The sequence below is a fragment of the Pristiophorus japonicus genome, unplaced genomic scaffold (genome assembly GCF_044704955.1).
Source record: "Pristiophorus japonicus isolate sPriJap1 unplaced genomic scaffold, sPriJap1.hap1 HAP1_SCAFFOLD_494, whole genome shotgun sequence".
Lineage (NCBI taxonomy): Eukaryota > Metazoa > Chordata > Chondrichthyes > Pristiophoridae > Pristiophorus > Pristiophorus japonicus.
The window spans coordinates 394,755-412,957 of record NW_027254400.1 but is presented as its reverse complement, the minus strand read 5'-3'; the positions used below and the strand labels follow the sequence as shown (position 1 = coordinate 412,957).

Here is an 18,203-nt window from a genome sequence, read left to right as displayed (position 1 = left end):
CTCTCTTTCCTGCTCCTTACCCTGCGTTTCCCAAAACAGTTGGTTCCATAGCTCAGGGGTTAGAGCTCTGGTCTCGTAAATCAGGGTCGTGGGTTCAAATCTCACTGGGGCATACTCAAAATTAGCTCAATATTTAAATTCACCGTCAATTAACAAGGGCTTTAATTATAAATATTAAACTGCTCTGATACCGACCCTGGAACAACAGGTTGTCGTCTCTATTACACTTTCTCTCCATCCAAATCTCTCTCTGCCAACCCCCATTCTGCATCTTTTACCCCCTTTCCCGCTATCTCGCTTTGCCCGTCTCCCCCCTCCCTTGCCACACCCACTCTCTATCCTTTCCTGTCTCTCTCTCTCCCCCTTCCGCTCCCCACCTCTCATTCCCCTTCCCCCTGTCTCTCAATTCTTCCCACATTCTACCCAATATAAACTAGAGGTGATCCAAAACTCGACTGACCCCGTGTCCTAACTCGCACCGAATCTCACTCACCCATCACCCACTGTGCTCGCTACCCCGTGTCCGAACTCACACCGAGTCCCGCTCACCCATCAACCGCTGTGCTCGCTGCCCCGTGTCCTAACTCACACCCAGTCTCACTCACCCATCACCCACTGTGCTCGCTGCCCCGTGTCCGAACTCGCATCCAGTCCCGCTCACCCATCACGCCCTGTGCTCACTGCCCCGTGTCCTAACTCGCACCGAGTCCCGCTCACCCATCATCCCCTGTGCTCACTGCCCCGTGTCCTAACTCGCACCGAGTCCCGCTCACCCATCACCCCCTGTGCTCACTGCCCCGTGTCCTAACTCGCACCGAGTCCCGCTCACCCATCATCCCCTGTGCTCACTGCCCCGTGTCCTAACTCGCACCGAGTCCCGCTCACCCATCACCCACTGTGCTCACTGCCTCGTGTCCTAACTCGCACCGAGTCCCGCTCACCCATCACCGCCTGTGCTCTCTGCCCCATGTCCTAACTCGCACCGAGTCCCGGTCACCCATCACCCCCTGTGCTCACTGCCCCATGTCCTAACTCGCACCCAGTCCCACTCACCCATCACCCCCTGTGCTCTCTGCCCTACATTGGCTCCCGGTTAAGCAACGCCTCGATTTCAAAATTCTCATCCTTGTTTACAAATCCCTCCATGACGCTCGCGCCTCCCTATCTCTGTAACTTCCTCCAGCACTACACCCCTCCCTATCTCTGTTACCTGCTCCAGCGTCTACACCCCTCCATATCTCTATAACCTCCTCCAACACCTACACCCCTCCCTATCTCTGTAACTTTCTCCAGCACTACACCCCTCCCTATCTCTGTAACTTCCTCCAGCACTACACCCCTCCCTATCTCTGTTACCTCCTCCAGCGTCTACACCCCTCCCTATCTCTATAACCTCCTCCAACACCTACACCCCTCCCTATCTCTGTAACCTCCTCCAGCCCCTACACCCCTCCCTATCTCTGGAACCTCCTCCAGCCCCTACACCCCTCCCTATCTCTGGAACCTCCTCCAGCACCTACACCCCTCCCTATCTCTGTAACCTCCTCCAGCCCCTACACCCCTCCCTATCTCTGTAACCTCCTCCAGCCCCTACACCCCTCCCTATCTCTGTAACCTCCTCCAGCCCCTACACCCCTCCCTATCTCTGTAACCTCCTCCAGCACCTACACCCCTCCCTATCTCTGTAACCTCCACCAGCCCCTACACCCCTCCCTATCTCTGTAACCTCCACCAGCCCCTACACCCCTCCCTATCTCTGTAACCTCCTCCAGCCCCTACACCCCTCCCTTTCTCTGTAATCTCCTCCAGCCCCTAGACCCCTCCCTATCTCTGTAACCTCCTCCAGCCCCACAACCCTCCCGATCTCTGTAACTTCCCACACACCTCCCTATCTCTGTAATCTCTTTCAGCTCCTACATCCCTCCCTATCTGTGTAACCCCACAATCAGCCATGTTCTTATTGAATGGCGGAGCAGGCTCAAGGGGCTAGATGGCCTACTCCTGTTCCTAATTCTTCTGTCCTTATGTCTGCACTCCTCTAATTCTGCCATCTGACCATCCCTGATTATAATCGCTCCACCATCGGTGGCCGTGCCTTCTGTTGCCTGGGCCCCAAGCTCTGGAACTCCCTCCCTAAACCTCTCCGCCTCTCTACCTCTCTTTCCTCCTTCAAGACTCTCCTTAAAACCGACCTCTTCACCTGCGCTAATTTCTACTTTTGTGGCTCGGTGTCAAATTTTTATCCCATAATCCTCCTGTGGAGCACCTTGGGACGTTTCACTACGTTAAAGGCGCTATATAAATATACATTATTGTTGGTGTTCCCTCTGTCTCTCCTCTTCCCCGTCTCTCTCTCACTCCTTCCCCTCACTCTCCCCTTCCCTCTCTCTCACTCCATCCCCTCACTCTCCCCTTCCCTCTCTCTCACTCCTTTCCCTCACTCTCCCCTTCCCTCTCTCTCACTCCTTCCCCTCACTCTCCCCTTCCCTCTCTCTCACTCCTTCCCCTCACTCTCCCCTTCCCTCTCTCTCACTCCTTCCCCTCTCTCTCCCCTTCCCTCTCTCTTCCTCTAATAGAGCCCCACCTAGTGGACTATCGATGTAATAACAACTACTGACACGCTCCTCCCTCTCTCCATCTCTCTCTCTCTCTCGCCTTCCCCCCTCACTCACTCCTTCCCTCTCCCTGTTCCTTTCCCCCGCTTTCTCCCCTTCCCACTCTCCGCTCCTCTCTCTCCACTCACTCCTCAATCTCTCCCCTCCCCCTCTCTCTCTCTCCTTTCCCTTCTGACTTTCCCCTTCCCCTCTCTAACCCCTTCCGGCTCGAGAGACAGTGAGCGACAGAGAGAAAGTGATAGAGAGACAGAGAGAGAGACTGAGAAAGAGAGAGAAACAGAGAGAGAGTGAGTGAGTGAGAGAGAGAGAGGCAGAGAGACAAAGTGATCGAGAGACAGAGAGAGAGACTGAGAAAGAAAGACAGAGAGAGAGAGACTGAGAAAGATACACAGAGACACAGAGACACAGTGAGACAGAGAGATTGGGACAGAGTGTGACTGAGTTGCTTTGGGATGTTTTACTACGTGAAAGACCCGATATATCGATGTTGAGAGGTGAATATTGAAGAGACGGAGGCAGGAGTCTGGGGGATGAGACACAATCTGAGCGTTTCACTGACCCCTCCTCATTCTTCAAACACACAGCACTAACTGGGGAATGACCCATAGCCCAGGGCAGGTGGTTCCATAGCTCAGGGGTTAGAGCACTGGTTTAATAAACCAGGGGTCGTGGGTTCAAATCTCACTGGGGCCTACTCAAAATTAGTTCAGTATTTAAATACAGTGTCAATTAACAACAGGTTAAATTATAAATGTTAAACAGCTCTGAGACTGACCCTGGAACAACAGGCTCCTCTTACAACGTTCTCTCTCTCTGCCTGACATCTTTTTTCCGCTATCTCGCTTTTCCCGTCTCACATTCCCATTTCTCTCTCCTCCCTCCTCTATCTCTCTTTTCCCTTTTTTTCAGATTCTCCCATTCTCCCTCTCTCTCCCCTTCCTTTCTCTCTCTCCCCTTCCCCTCCCTCTCTCGCCTTCCATCTCTTTCTCTCCCCTTCCGCTCTCTCCTGTTCCCCTCTCTCACTCCTTTCCTCTCTCTCTATCTCTCTCCTTCCCCCTCTCTCTGTCCCCTCCCTCTCTTTCCCCTCCCCCTCTCTCTCTCCCCTTCCACTCTCTCTTCCTCCCTGTCTCCCCTTCCAACTCTCTCTCACTCCTTCCTACCTCTCTCCCTTTCCCACTATCTCGCTTTCCCCGTCTCTCACTGTGATATATTCACAGAGCACAACACACACAGCTCCTAACAAGGCAGGCAGCTCTCTCGGAAGCCTCCGGAAATCTGCCTGGTTCTGTTTAATTATTAACTCTGCAGTTGCAGTACACAATATGTCCACATCCACAGTGTGGAGCTACAGACATTACAAGCTTACAGACATTACACTCACTCATTCCCCTCTCTAACCCTCTCCCCTCACTTTCTCTCCTTTTCACTCTCCGCTTCCCTCTCCTTCCTCCCTCTCTTTCGTCCCCTCCCAGCCCTTCCTCCTCTCTCTCTCTCTCTTTTTTCCATTTCTTTTCAGATTTCCCCCTTCTCCCTCTCTCTCCCCTTCACCACCCGCTTTTTCCCCTTCCCCCTCTATCACTCCTTCCCCCTCTCTCTCACTCCTTCCACTCTCTCTTTCCCCTTCCCCTCTCTTTCCCACTCCTTCCCCTCTCTATCTCTCCCCTTCCCCTCCCGCTCTTTCACATTCCCAACTTTCCCTTTTCCCTTCCCCTCTCTTTACCTCTCCTTCCCCACTCTCTCTCTCCCCTTCCCCTCTCTCACTCTCTACTTCCCCTCTCTCCCCTTCCCTCTCTGCTTTCATTCTCTCACTCCTTCTCCTCTCTCTTCTTCCTCCTCTATCTTCCCTCTCTCTCGCCTTCCCCTTCCCTCCCTCCCCTCCTCTCTCTCTCTCTCTCTTCTCCCTTCCTTTTCAGATTCCCCCCTTCTCCCTGGTGTGAATGGTTTTGATCCTGGCCCAATTGCTAGACGGATGTTTCTAATCGCCCTCACCTTACGAAAGTTCTGTACCCGGGGATTATTATTCAGAGTGTAAATGGAATGAGTTACAGACAGGAAAGCCTCGGTGAAACACCGTTACTGATATTTATTAGGCCTAACATACACTGGGTAAAACATGCACTACTAAACGCAATCACTGTCTGTGTGGAGATTAATATCCAGGTTACAAACAACATACACACAGTACGGAACTGAGGACCGGTCCCATGCAGTCATTCCCTTGTTGCTACGGTGGATTCGAACTCCACCCTGAACAACGAACTACCTCATCACACAAGCCCCTTCCCCTGGCTCAACCAAACAAAGCTCCCTCCCCAGAATCGCCCCGAAAAAGCTTCACTTCTGAGAAAGAACCCTGAGCCGTTACACCTCACCTGGGCCACCTCTGGTTACTGGCTTGGGACACCCGCGACCATGTTCACCAGCACACACACAGTCGCTCTCGATCGCTCAGCTCAGCCGTGGGAAGTCACTGCCCTGGAGGTCGTACCCCGTGAGGGGTACGTGGTTCTCAGTCTCAGCGCCTTCTTCTGTCGAACTGTGGCTTCCCCCTCTGGTACGTCTTCTTGTTCCGTCGATCTCGGTGGAGCGAGAGCGAGAGGGAGCACGAGAACGGTGGAAAAGTGACGATCTTTATCGGAGTCGAGCTACCCCTATCTGTCCCACCAAACTTTTGTTTCGAAGCGCTCCGCTGCTTAGTCAGTGATGGGCCATCATCAGACCCACGTGTGTTCTGTGATTGGACGAATGGCCCTGAGTCTGGGACATATCTCGCTCGGTGTGTTGGGAAAAAAATGGCTCCTCTTCACCTGGCCAGGCTGTGGGTTCATTGTTCAGCTTCCCGTCTGAGACTGGAGATGGGAAGTGCTTTCGCGTTCGAGTGGCTTTCTAATCTGCTCACTGGCTTCACGTGAACGGGTGCCTCAGGTTCCTGAGCCCCTTTGTCAGTGGCCCCCCCCTTCCTTTTGCTGGGACTGGCGGGTGAACCTTTACATCCTGGGTTTTGTCACAGCCAGCCGCCATGTGGTCTCCAGAGTTTTAACAAACCAGCGTTTTCACGTACCTGCACAGGGAGATCCCATCACAGGGAAAATACCCTCAGAGACAAACCCTACAAAGTCCACGCAATATTCTCGACTGAGTCCATTCTTTAACCAGAGACTTTGCGATCTCTTCACTCTCTCTCCCCTTCCGCTCTCTCACTTTCCCCTCTCTCTCTCTCTCTCCCCTTCCCATCTCTCTCCCTTTCTTTCCCCTCCCCCTCTCTCTCTCCCCTTTCCCTCTCTTTCTCTCCCCTTCCCCCCCTCTCCCCTTCCCTCTCTACATTCATTCCCTCTTCACACGTTCCCCTCTCTCTCCTTCCTCCTCTAACTTCCCTCTCTCTTCCCTCCCCCTCTTTCCACTACCCAATCTCTCCCCCTTCTCTCCGCTTACCCCATTGCCGTTTCACTCTCCCTTTCCCTCTCCCTTCCCCTCCGTCCGCTCTCTCGCTTTCTCTTCCCTTTCGTTTCAGATTCTCCACTTCTCCCTCTCTCTCCCCTTCCTTTCTCTCTCTGTCACCACCCTCTCTCCCCATCCCCTCTCTCCCACTCCTTCCCCCCTCTCTCTCCCCTCACCCTCTCTCTCACTCCTTCCCCCTCTCTCTCACTTCTTCCCCCCTCTCTCACTCCTTCCCCAATCTCTCTCCCTTCCCCCACTCTCTCCCCTTCCCCTCTCTCTCGCTCCTTCCACCACTCTCTTCCCTTCCCCTCTCTCTCACTACTTCCCTCTCGGTCTCCCCTTCCACGCTCTCTCACTCCTTCCCCCCTCTCTCACTCCTTCCCCTATATCTCTCCCCTCCCCCTCTCTCTCACTCCTTCCCTCTCTCTCTCACTCCTTCCCCCACTCTCTCCCCTTCCCCTCTCTCTCGCTCCTTCCACCACTCTCTCCCCTTCCGCTCTCTCTCACTCCTTCCCCCCTCTCTCTCCCCTTCCCCTCTCTCTCACTCCTTCCCCACTCTCTCACTGCTTCCCCTATCTCTCTCCCCTCCCCCTCTCTCTCACTCCTTCCCCCTCTCTCTCACTCCTTCCCCCACTCTCTCCCCTTCCCCCTCTCTCACTCCTTCCCCCCTCTCTCTCCCCTCACCCTCTCTCTCACTCCTTCCCCCTCTCTCACCCCTCCCCCTCTCTCTCACTCCTTCCCCCTCTCTCTCACTCCTTCGCCTCTCTCTCACTCCTTCTCCCACTCTCTCACTCCTTCCCCCACTCTCTCCCCTTCCCCCTCTCTCTCACTTCTTCCCCCTCTCTCTCACTCCTTCCCCCACTCTCTCTCCCCTTCCACTCCCTCTCTCACTCCTTCCCCCACTCTCTCACTCCTTCCCCCACTCTCTCCCCTTCCCCCTCTCTCTCACTCCTTCGCCCACTCTCTCTCCTTCCCCTCCCTCTCTCACTCCTTCCCTCTCTCTCTCACTAATTCCACACTCTCTTTTACCTTCCCCTCTCTTTCCTGCTCCTTCCCCTATCTTTCCCAAAACAGTTTGCTCCATAGCTCAGGGGTTAGAGCACTGGTCTAATAAACCAGGGGTCGTGAGTTCAAAACTCACTGGGGCCGATTCAAAATTAGTTCTGTATTTAAATTTGCCGTCAATTAACAAGGGTTTTAATTATCAATATTAAAAAGCTCCGAGACCGACCCTGGAACAACAGGTTCTCATCTCTCTCTCTCTCCCTTCCCCATCACGACCCGTTCTGCATCTTTTTACCCCTCTCTCCCTGTCCTGCTATCTCGCTTTCCCCGTCTCTCACTCATTCCCCTCTCTCCCTTTCCCCCTCGAGAGACACACAGAGAGAAAGTGAGAGTGTGTGAGAGAGACAGAGAGAGTGAGAAAGTGTTGTGTGTGCAATAACTCAACAGACAGATTACTGTCAACTCCGAACAGGTACACACCTGGCTCTACTTTATTCGGGCCCAAAGTGATTACTTTACAAGATGGCTGGCCTTTTATACCTGGGCCGTACACGTGCGTGTACAGCCCAATGACCTCCGACAGTGGCCCTACCTGGTGGCTAGTAACCCCAAGCACACATACATGACAGAAAGAGAGAGACAGAGAGAGAGAGAGATTGGGGCAGAGTGTGACTGAGTTGCCTTGGGATGTTTTACTACGTGAAAGACCCGATATATCGATGTTGAGAAGTGAATATTGAAGAGACGGAGGCAGGAGTCTGGGGGATGAGACACAATCTGAGTGTTTCACTGACCCCTCCTCATTCTTCAAACACACAACACTAACTGGGGAATGACCCACAGCCCACAGAAGGTGGCTCCATAGCTCAGGGGTTAGAGCACTGGTCTAATAAACCAGGGGTAGTGGGTTCAAATCTCACTGGGGCCTACTCAAAATTAGCTCAGTATTTAAATACAGTGTCAATTAACAAGGGCTTTAATTATAAATATGAACAACTCTGAGACTGACCCTCAAACAACAGGCCTCTGTCTTGCTGACACTCTCTCTGCTTTCCAGGTCACGATCCGCACTGCATTTTTTTTTCCTGCAATCTCACTTTCTCCTTCTCTCACTCTTTCCCCTCTCTCTCCCCTTTCCCCTCTCTCCCCTTTCCCTCCTCTCTCTCACTCTTTTGCCTTTCTTTTCAGATTCTCCCCTGCTCCCTCCCTCTCTCTTCCCTTCCTTTCTCTCTCCCCTGCCTCCTCCCTCTCTCGACTTCCCATCTCTCTCCCCTTTCCCTCTCTCTCCCCTCCCCCTCTCGCTCTCCCCCGTTCCGCTCTCTCCCATTCCCCTCTGGCTGACTCCTTCCCCCTCTCTCTCCCATTCCCTCTCCCACTCATTCCCCTCTCTCCCTCCTTTTACAACTTCCAAGCACTAATCTCTCTCACAGAGCCGACACAGACACGATGGGCCGAATGGCCCTCCTTGTGTGCTGCAAGATTCTGTCAATGTTCAGGGATGAATCACCGAGAATGATTATTCGGGCCCCACCTCAATGTTAACAATAGTAAGATGTAAACAGGAGCTAGTGTTACAGGTGGCTCCATAGCTCAGGGGTTAGAGCACTGGTCTTGTAAACCAGGGGTCGTGTGTTCAAATCTCACTGGGGCCTACTCAATTTTGGCTTCTGTTACTGAATTGACCGTCAATCGACGACAGGCCGACACCATCAACAGGAACCGCTCACTCCGCACTTTATAATCTGTCCACAGCACTTTCACTTCCCACCCCCAGTCTGTATCCCACCTTTTCCACATCCAGTCTCAGAGACACCGATATATCATCGACTCAGAGAAACTGACAGCAGGGAAGGAGACCATTTCGGCCCATCGTGTCCGCACCAGCCGACCAAGAGCTATCTGCTGGGCAGGGCCACATAGTCCGCATGTCCCAGACACGAGACTCCCAAAGCAAGCGCTCAACTCGGAACTCCTTCACGGCAAGCGAGCCAAAGGTGGGCAGAGGAAACGTTACAAGGGACACCCTCAAAGCCTCCCTGATAAAGTGCAACATCCCCACCGACACCTGGGAGTCCCTGGCCAAAGACCAGTCCGCCCGGAGTGGAGGAAGTGCATCCGGGAGGACGCTGAGCACATCGAGTCCCGTCGCCGAGAGCGTGCAGAGACCAAGCGCAGGCAGCGGAAGGAGCGTGCGACAAACCAGTCCCACCCTCCCCTTCCCTCAACGTCTATCTGTCCCACCTGTGACAGGGACTGTGGTTCCCCTATTGGACTGTTCAGTCACCTAAGGACTCATGTTTTGAGTGGGAGCAAGTCTTCCTCGATTCCGAGGGACTGCCGATGATGATGATATGATCCCAGTCTGATCCCACTTTCCAGCTCTCGGTGCGAAGCCCTGTAGCTTACGGCACTTCAAGTGCACATCCAAGTACCTTTTAAATGTGGTGAGGGTTTCTGCCTCTACCACCCTTTCAGGCCGTGAGTTCCAGACCCCCACCACCCTCTGGGTGAAGGAATGGAGGTCTCCCCTCAGCCTCCTCTGTTCCAAAGAAAACAACTCCAGCCGATCCAATCTTCCCTCGTCGCTAAAATTCTCCAGTCCCGCCAACATCCTGGTAAATCTCCTCTGCACCCTCTCCAGTGCAATCCCATCATTCCTGCGATATCCTGACATTTCCCAGTTCCTGCCTTCGCTGGTTTTAGGCTCAAGATGCGGCAATGGACACAAGATGATCCAGTTGGGATTTTCCACAAATAATGAATCCCACGGCCACATCGGTTTGACCCTCGGAGGGCACTCTGTAAATTCACCAAATTTATTAAATGCACACCTTACCCCTGCCCTGTGGTTACGCTCGAACTGTACACAACACTGGTTAGGCCACAGCTGGAGTACTGCGTGCAGTTCTGGTCACCACATTACAGGAAGGATGTGATTGTACTGGAGAGGGTGCAGAGGGGATTTACCAGGATGTTGCCGGGACTGGAAAACTTTAGCCACGAGGAAAGATTGGATAGGCTGGGGTTGTTTTCCTGGGAACAGAGGAGGCTGAGGGGAGATTTAATTGAGGTGTATAAAATTATGAGGGGCCTGGATAGAGTGGATAGGAAGGACCTATTTCCCTTAGCAGAGAGGTCAATAACCAGGGGGCACAGATTTTAAAGTAATTGGGGGGAGGTTTAGAGGGGATTTGAGGGGAAATGTCTTCACCCAGAGGGTGGTGGGGGTCTGGAACTCACGGCCTGAAAGGGTGGTAGAGGCAGAAACCCTCACCACATTTAAAAAGTACTTGGATGTACACTTGAAGTGTCGTAACCTACAGGGCTACGGACCGAGAGCTGGAAAGTGGGATTAGGCTGGGTAGCTCTTGGTCGGCTGTTGTGGACACGATGGGCCGAAATGGCCTCCTTCCATGCTGTAAATGTTGATGATTCACTGATTCTCTCTCTCACATCTTCCCACATTCTACCCGTCGTAAACTAGAGGTGATCAAAAACTCTGCTGCCCCATGTCCTAACTCGAACCGAGTCCCGCACACCCATCATCCCCTGTGCTCACTGCCCCCGTGTCCTAACTCGCACCGAGTCCCGCACACCCATCATCCCCTGTGCTCACTGCCCCCGTGTCCTAACTCGCACCGAGTCCCACTCACCCATCACCCCCTGTGCTCACTGCCCCCCGTGTCCTAACTCACACCCAGTCCCGCTCACCCATCACCCGCTGTGCTCACTGCCCCGTGTCCTAACTCACACCGAGTCCCACTCACCCATCACCCCCTGTGCTCGCTGCCCCCGTGTCCTAACTCGCACCCAGTCCCACTCACTCATCACCCACTGTGCTCGCTGCCCCCATGTCCTAACTCGCACCGAGTCCGCTCACCCATCACCCCCTGTGCTCACTGTCCCATGTCCTAACTCGCACCGAGTCCCGCTCATCCATCACCCCCTGTGCTCACTGCCCCGTGTCCTAACTCGCACCCAGTCCCACTCACCCATCACCCCCTGTGCTCACTGCCCCCGTGTCCTAACTCACACCCAGTCCCACTCACCCATCACTCCTTGTGCTCGCTGCCCCGTGTCCTAACTCGCACCGAGTCCGCTCACCCATCACCCACTGTGCTCACTGTCCCATGTCCTAACTCGCACCGAGTCCCGCTCATCCATCACCCCCTGTGCTCACTGCCCCGTGTCCTAACTCGCACCCAGTCCCACTCACCCATCACCCCCTGTGCTCACTGACCCCGTGTCCTAACTCGCACCCAGTCCCACTCACCCATCACCCGCTGTGCTCGCTGCCCCGTGTCCTAACTCGCACCGAGTCCCGCTCACCCATCACCCCTGTGCTCGCTGTCCCGTGTCCTAAAACTCACCCAGTCCCGGTCACCCATCACCCTCTGTGCTCACTGCCCCGTGTCCTAACTAGCACCCAGTCCCGCTCACCCATCACCCCCTGTGCTCACTGCCCCGTGTCCTAACTCGCACCCAGTCCCGCTCACCCATCACCCCCTGTGCTCACTGCCCCTGTGTCCTAACTCACACCCAGTCCCGCTCATCCATCACCCACTGTGCTCGCTGCCCCATGTCCTAACTCGCACCTAGTCCCGCTCACTCATCACCCATTGTGCTCGCTGCCCCCGTGTCCTAACTCGCACCCAGTCCCGCTCACCCATCACCCCCTGTGCTCACTGCCCCGTGTCCTAACTCGCACCCAGTCCCACTCACCCATCACCCCCTGTGCTCACTGTCCCATGTCCTAACTCGCACCGAGTCCCACTCATCCATCACCCCCTTGCTCACTGCCCCCGTGTCCTAACTCGCACCCAGTCCCACTCACCCATCACCCCCTGTGCTCACTGACCCCGTGTCCTAACTCACACCCAGTCCCGCTCACTCATCACCCACTGTGCTCGCTGCCCATGTGTCCTAACTCGCACCCAGTCCCGCTCACTCATCACCCACTGTGCTCGCTGCCCCCGTGTCCTAACTCGCATCCAGTCCCGCTCACCCATCACCCCCTGTGCTCACTGCCCCGTGTCCTAACTCGCACCGAGTCCGCTCACCCATCACCCTCTGTGCTCACTGCCCCGTGTCCTAACTCGCACCCAGTCCCACTCACCCATCACCCCCTGTGCTCACTGCCCCGTGTCCTAACTCGCACCGAGTCCGCTCACCCATCACCCCCTGTGCTCACTGCCCCGTGTCCTAACTCGCACCCAGTCCCGCTCACCCATCACCCCCTGTGCTCACTGCCCCCGTGTCCTAACTCACACCCAGTCCCGCTCACTCATCACCCACTGTGCTCGCTGCCCATGTGTCCTAACTCGCACCCAGTCCCGCTCACTCATCACCCACTGTGCTCGCTGCCCCCGTGTCCTAACTCGCACCGAGTCCGCTCACCCATCACCCTCTGTGCTCACTGCCCCGTGTCCTAACTCGCACCCAGTCCCACTCACCCATCACCCCCTGTGCTCACTGTCCCATGTCCTAACTCGCACCGAGTCCCGCTCACCCATCACCCTCTGTGCTCACTGCCCCGTGTCCTAACTCGCACCCAGTCCCACTCACCCATCACCCCCTGTGCTCACTGCCCCGTGTCCTAACTCGCACCCAGTCCCACTCACCCATCACCCCGTGTGCTCGCTGCCCGGTGTCCTAACTCGCACTGAGTCCCGCTCACCCATCACCCCCTGTGCTCACTGCCCCGTGTCCTAACTCACACCCAGTCCCGCTCAACCCTCACCCGTTGTGCTCGCTGCTCCCGTGTCCTAACTCGCGCCGAGTCCCGCTCACTCATCACCCACTGTGCTCGCTGCCCGGTGTCCTAACTCACACCCAGTCCCGCTCACCCATCACCCCCTGTGCTCACTGCCCCGTGTCTTAACTCGCACCGAGTCCCGCTCACCCACCACCTCCTGTGCTCACTGTCCTGTGTCCTAACTCGCACCCAGTCCCGCTCACCCATCATCACCCTGTGCTCGCTGACCTACATTGGCTCCCGGTTAAGCATCACCTCGATTTCAAAATTCCCGTCCTTGTTTACAAATCTCTCCATGGCCCATGGCCCTCTCTATCTCTGTAATCTCCTCCAGCCCCAACAACCTTCCCTATCTCTGTAATCTCTTCCAGCCCCTACTTCCCTCCCTATCTCTGTAATCTCCTCCAGCCCCACAACCCCCCGAGATGTCTCTAATTCTGCCCTCCTGACCATCCCTGATTATAATCGCTCCACCATCGGTGGCCGGGCCTTCTGTTGCCTGGGCCCCAAGCTCTGGAACTCCCTCCCTAAACCTCTCCACCTCTCTACCTCTCTTTCCTCCTTCAAGACGCTCCTAATAACCGACCTCTTTGACCAAGCCCTGCCCTAATATCTCCTTTTGTGGCTCGGTGTCAAATTTTTATCCCATAATCCTCCTGTGGAGCACCTTGGGACATTTCACTACGTTAAAGGCACTATATAAATATACATTATTGTTGTTGCTTCCTCTGTCTCTCCTCTTCCCCGTCTCTCTCTCACTCCTTCCCCTCACTCTCCCCTTCCCTCTCTCTCACTCCTTCCCCTCACTCTCACCATCCCCTCGCTCTCTTTCCCCTCCCAACAACTCTCTCTTTCTCCCTGTCTCACCTTCCCTCTCTCACTCCATCCACTCTCTCTCCCCTTCCGTCTTTCTCTCTCCCCTTCCCCACTCTCCTTCCCTTCCCTCTCTCTCTCCTTCCCCCTCTCTCTCATTCCTCCCACTCTCTTCCCCCTTTTCCCTCCAGCCTCCCTCTTTTCCCTTTCCTTTCAAGTTTCCCCCCTCTCTTTCCCCTTCCCCACTCTCTCCCCTTCCCCACTCTCTCCCCTTCCCCTTCCTTTCACTCACCCGTTCCCTCTTTCGCCTCTACCCATTTCCTCCTCTCTGTCTCTCTCCTTCCCCTATCTCTCCCCTTCCCTCACTCTCTTTTCACGCTCACTTTCCCCCTCTCTCGCTCCCCTTCACCCTCTCTCTCCCTTTCCTCCCTTCTCCCTCTCCCCTTCTCTCGCTATCTCTCCCCTTCACCTCCCTCTCTCCCGTTCCCCTCCCTCTCTTTCCCCTTCCCCCTCTCTCTCACCCGTTCCCTCTCTCTTTTCTACCCATTTTCTCCTCTCTCTCCCCTTCCCCCTCACACTCCCCTGCTCCTCTCTCTCTCTCCTTCCTCTCTTTTCCCCTTCCCTCACTCACTTACACCTTTTCCTTCCCTCCTATCTCCCTCCTTTCCCTTTCCTTTCAGGTTCTCCCCCTCACTCTCCCCTTCCCTCTCTCTCACTCTTTCCCCTCCTACTCCCCTCCTACTCCCTTTCTCCCCATTCCCCTCTCTCTTCCTCCCTGCCTCATCTTCCCTCTCTCACTCCATCCACTCTCTCTCCCCTTCCCCCTTTCTCTCCCCTTCCCCACTCTCTTCCCTTCCCCTCTCTCTCCCCCTTCCACACTCTCTCTCTCTCCATCCCCTCCCTCTCGTTTCCCACCTCCCTCTCTTTCTCGCTATCTTCCCTTCCCTCTCTCTCACTCCTTCCCCACTTTCTCCCCTTCCCTTCCCTCTCTTTCCCCTTTCCACTCTCTCTCCCTCCTTCCACTCTCTCTTGTCCCTTCCCCTCTCTTTCCTGCTCCTTCCCCTGTTTTTCTTAGCGCAGGTCCCTCCATAACTCAGGGGTGAGAGCACTGGTCTAGTAAACCAGGGGTCGTGAGTTCAAATCTCTCGGGGGCCTAACTTTAGTATTGAGACACCTGTCTCTCATTCTTCCCCCTTGAAAGGATGCAAAATTCAGAAGAACCCCCTCACAGTGTTTGGGCTCATTCGAAAGGAAATTTAATTTGGGACTATCGATTGGAACCCTAAAGTGCTTATGGAAGAAACTACGAACTTTATTAGAATGTTGGACTGTTTAAAGACACATTCAAGGCTGTGTGCGGGCCGAAAGAACGAACAGGAGACAACTTGATTATTGAGGCTGTCTGGGTGTTGGGACGAACATAACTTGTCTGGAGAAATGGGTATTCGAGAATCCTTCTCCACAACAAATAACCCAGAGATAGCGAACCATCAAACTGAATCTGGAAAACCATTTCAGCATATACATCACCAAGAGGCCCAATTCAGCCTGTTTGCGAAAAACTAAGCACAAAAGGATATTGCGATTACCAAACTAATATTTGCACCAGGAAGCAGTTTATCGAACATCAACCCACCCAAAACATATTAACTTTTAACGAGCACACCAAAATATAACAAAGAGGAGTCAAGCCCGCCAAATTCAAACAAAGAATCCTGGACTGATTTGGCGCGAAGATTCGAACCACTCAAACCGTATAACTGGCCCCTGTTTTAACAGAGGGTATGACATTCTTTGCCATACAACCGAGACCACGCTTGTGTCATCAAGAAGGGAGAGAAACCAACGCGACCGTTGTAAACTAACTTCTCCAGCCTCGAAGTCCTGAAGTCCTGAAGGAAGAACATCACCATCGTGGCAACAACTGACCACAGCCAACGTGGTATCAATGAAAAACCACCGCGATCGACCAAACTCCAAATAAACTCCAACTGGAAGAAACCGAAGAATCGAAAGTTTCCAGTCTACAATCTAAGTCCTGAGTACCAACAGGCGAAAACATTACCTAAAGAGACTTTGAACCTATTTCTAACAAAGAAAACTGGGTACTTACCCCATAGATCCAAAACGTGCTTTACCGCATCAGTGGACTCAACCCAACTGAAGATTACGCAGCTAAAAGTCTTCTCCGACGTTCGGGGTACGGCAAGCAGAACCTACACAATTCAAGGAACCCCGAAACCGTGAACTACCGCTAACTGACCAGAAAGGATTGGTAAGCATAGTCCCTGCCTGCCCTGGAGTCTAACCTAGCTAGGATTAGGTATGGGGAGGTGGGAGGTGTAATTATACTGTACACCCCCTTTGAATGTGTAATGTATTGTTCTTTATTCGAGCGATTATAAGGTTTGACATTGTATTTTCTTGTCTTTAATAAAATCAAAGTTCTTTTGCACCAAACCAGTGACCTTTGCACTTTGTCACACCCCCCAAATAAATCCAGAGTCCCGAACCCAAGGGAGTGGGGGACGATTCGAACCGCTCAAGTAGGTCAGAGGTGAACCTGACCCCCGGGACCATCACCACACCCTTACACTCCCGTCTCTCTCTTTTCCCTTTCCTTTCAGGTTCTCCCCCTCTCTGCCCTCCCCCCTCTCTCTCTCACTCCTTCCCCGTCTCTCCCCTTAACATCTCTCTCCCCTTCCACCCTCTCTCTCCCACTCCTTCCCCTCTCTCCCCCCATTTCACACTCTCGCTCTCCATCCCCTCCCTCTCTTTCCCCAACTCCCTCTCTTCCTCGCTGTCTCCCCTTCCCACTCTCTCACTCCTTCCCCACTCTCTCTCCTTCCCCTCCCTCCTCACTCCTTTTCCCTTCCCCTCTCTTTCCTGATCCTTCCCCTGTTTTCGCTGGAACAGGTGGCTCCATAGTTCAGGGGTTAAAGCACTGGTTCAGTAAACTAGTGGTTGTGGGTTTAAATCTCACTGGGGCCTATTCAAAGTTAACTCAGTATTTAAATTCACTGTCAATTAACAAGGGATTTAATGATAAATATTGACCAGCTCTGAGACTGAACCTGAAACACAAAGCTCTCCTATTCTCCTTTCGCCCCCTTTCTCATTCTCCCTCTCTCCCTATCTTCCCCATCACTACACATTCTGCCGCTCTCCCCATTTCTCTTTATCACTCATTCCCCTCTCTCTCCCCTTCCGCACTCTCCCATTTCCCTCTCTCTCCTCTACCCATTTCCTCCAATCTCTCTCATTCCTTCCCCCTCTCTCCCCTTAACATCTCTTTCCTCTTCCTTCCTCTCTCTCCCCTTCGCCCCTTTCTCTCTCCCACCCCTAGCCCTCTCTTTCCCTCCTTCCACTCTCTCTCTCTCCATCCCCTCCCTTCTTTTCCTTTCTTTCTCGCTGTCTCGATTCCCTCTCTCTCACTCCTTCCACTCTCTCTTTTCCCTTCCCCTCTCTTTCCTGCTCCTTCCCCTGTCTTTTCCAAAACAGGTGGCTCCATACCTCAGGGGTTAGAGCAGTGGTCCAATAAACCAGCGGTCATGGGTTCGAATCTCACTGGGGGCCTTCTCAAAATTAGCTCAGTATTTAAATACACTGTCAATTAACAAGAGATTTAATTACAAAAATTAAACAGCTTTGAGTCTGACCCTGAAACTGCTCTCTTGCTGCTTTTCCCATGATTGCATGTTCTACATCTTTTCCCCGTCTCTCAGTCATTCCCCTTTCACACTCTCTCACACCTCCCACTCTCTTTTTCCCCTTCCAATCTCTCTCACTCCTTCCCCCTCTCTCTCTCTCACTCCTTCCCCCCTCTCTCACTCCTTCCCTCTCTCTCCCCTTCTCTCTCTCTCCCCTTCCCCTCTCTGTCTCCTCTTCCCCCTCTCTCTCACTCCTTCTCTCTCTCACTCCTTCCCTCTCTCTCTCCCTTCTCTCTCTCTCCCCTTCCACTCTCTGCCTCCCCTTGCCCCTCTCTCTCACTCCTTCCACTCTCTCTTTTCCCTTCACCTCTCTTTCCTGCTCCTTCCCCTGTTTTTCCCAAAACAGGCGGCTCCATAGCTCAGGGGTTCGAGCACTGGTCTTGTAAACCAGGGGTCGTGAGTTCAAATCTCACTGGGGCCGACTCAAAATTAGTATTGTATTTAAATTCACTGTCAATTAACAATTATAAATATTAACCAGCTCTGAGACCGACCCTGGAACAACAGGCTCGCTTGTCTCTCTTACACTCTCTCTCCCTTCCAAATCTTTCTCTGCCCTCCCCATCACTGCTATGTTCAGAATAAATCCACGGGACTGTATCGTAAGCTGAAACTATTGTGACCTTGGTCTCTTTATTGAGACCCCAGAGTGGGGAAGCAGCATGGTGGATCACCTTATGTACCTCCTTGTCCCCAGGGTGCACAAGTGACCCTTAGGCCTCCCACAGGTGTGCCCCTAGTGGCAAGTCTGACATATTGGTGAGGTTTAGGTGCATACATAACATCACTCCCCGCCCCGCCCCCTCCAAAGGCTTATGTACCAGTTATTTGCAAGTTGAGGCGATATGACGCCCTGTGTCCCCGGGT

At 53.8% G+C, this 18,203-nt stretch overlaps 5 non-coding genes across 5 annotated transcripts; all 5 read left to right on the top strand.

The window, feature by feature from the left end:
- The first annotated feature begins 3,235 nt into the window (after positions 1-3,235).
- trnai-aau (transfer RNA isoleucine (anticodon AAU)) lies at positions 3,236-3,308 on the top strand. Its single transcript has one exon. It is a non-coding gene; the product is annotated as a tRNA-Ile (tRNA).
- Positions 3,309-7,129: 3,821 nt separating this feature from the next.
- Positions 7,130-7,202, top strand: trnai-aau (transfer RNA isoleucine (anticodon AAU)). Its single transcript has one exon. It is a non-coding gene; the product is annotated as a tRNA-Ile (tRNA).
- Positions 7,203-7,913: 711 nt separating this feature from the next.
- trnai-aau (transfer RNA isoleucine (anticodon AAU)) lies at positions 7,914-7,986 on the top strand. Its single transcript has one exon. It is a non-coding gene; the product is annotated as a tRNA-Ile (tRNA).
- Positions 7,987-8,637: 651 nt separating this feature from the next.
- Positions 8,638-8,710, top strand: trnat-ugu (transfer RNA threonine (anticodon UGU)). The gene has a single exon. It is a non-coding gene; the product is annotated as a tRNA-Thr (tRNA).
- Positions 8,711-17,684: 8,974 nt separating this feature from the next.
- Positions 17,685-17,757, top strand: trnat-ugu (transfer RNA threonine (anticodon UGU)). The gene has a single exon. It is a non-coding gene; the product is annotated as a tRNA-Thr (tRNA).
- The last annotated feature ends 446 nt before the right edge of the window (positions 17,758-18,203 follow it).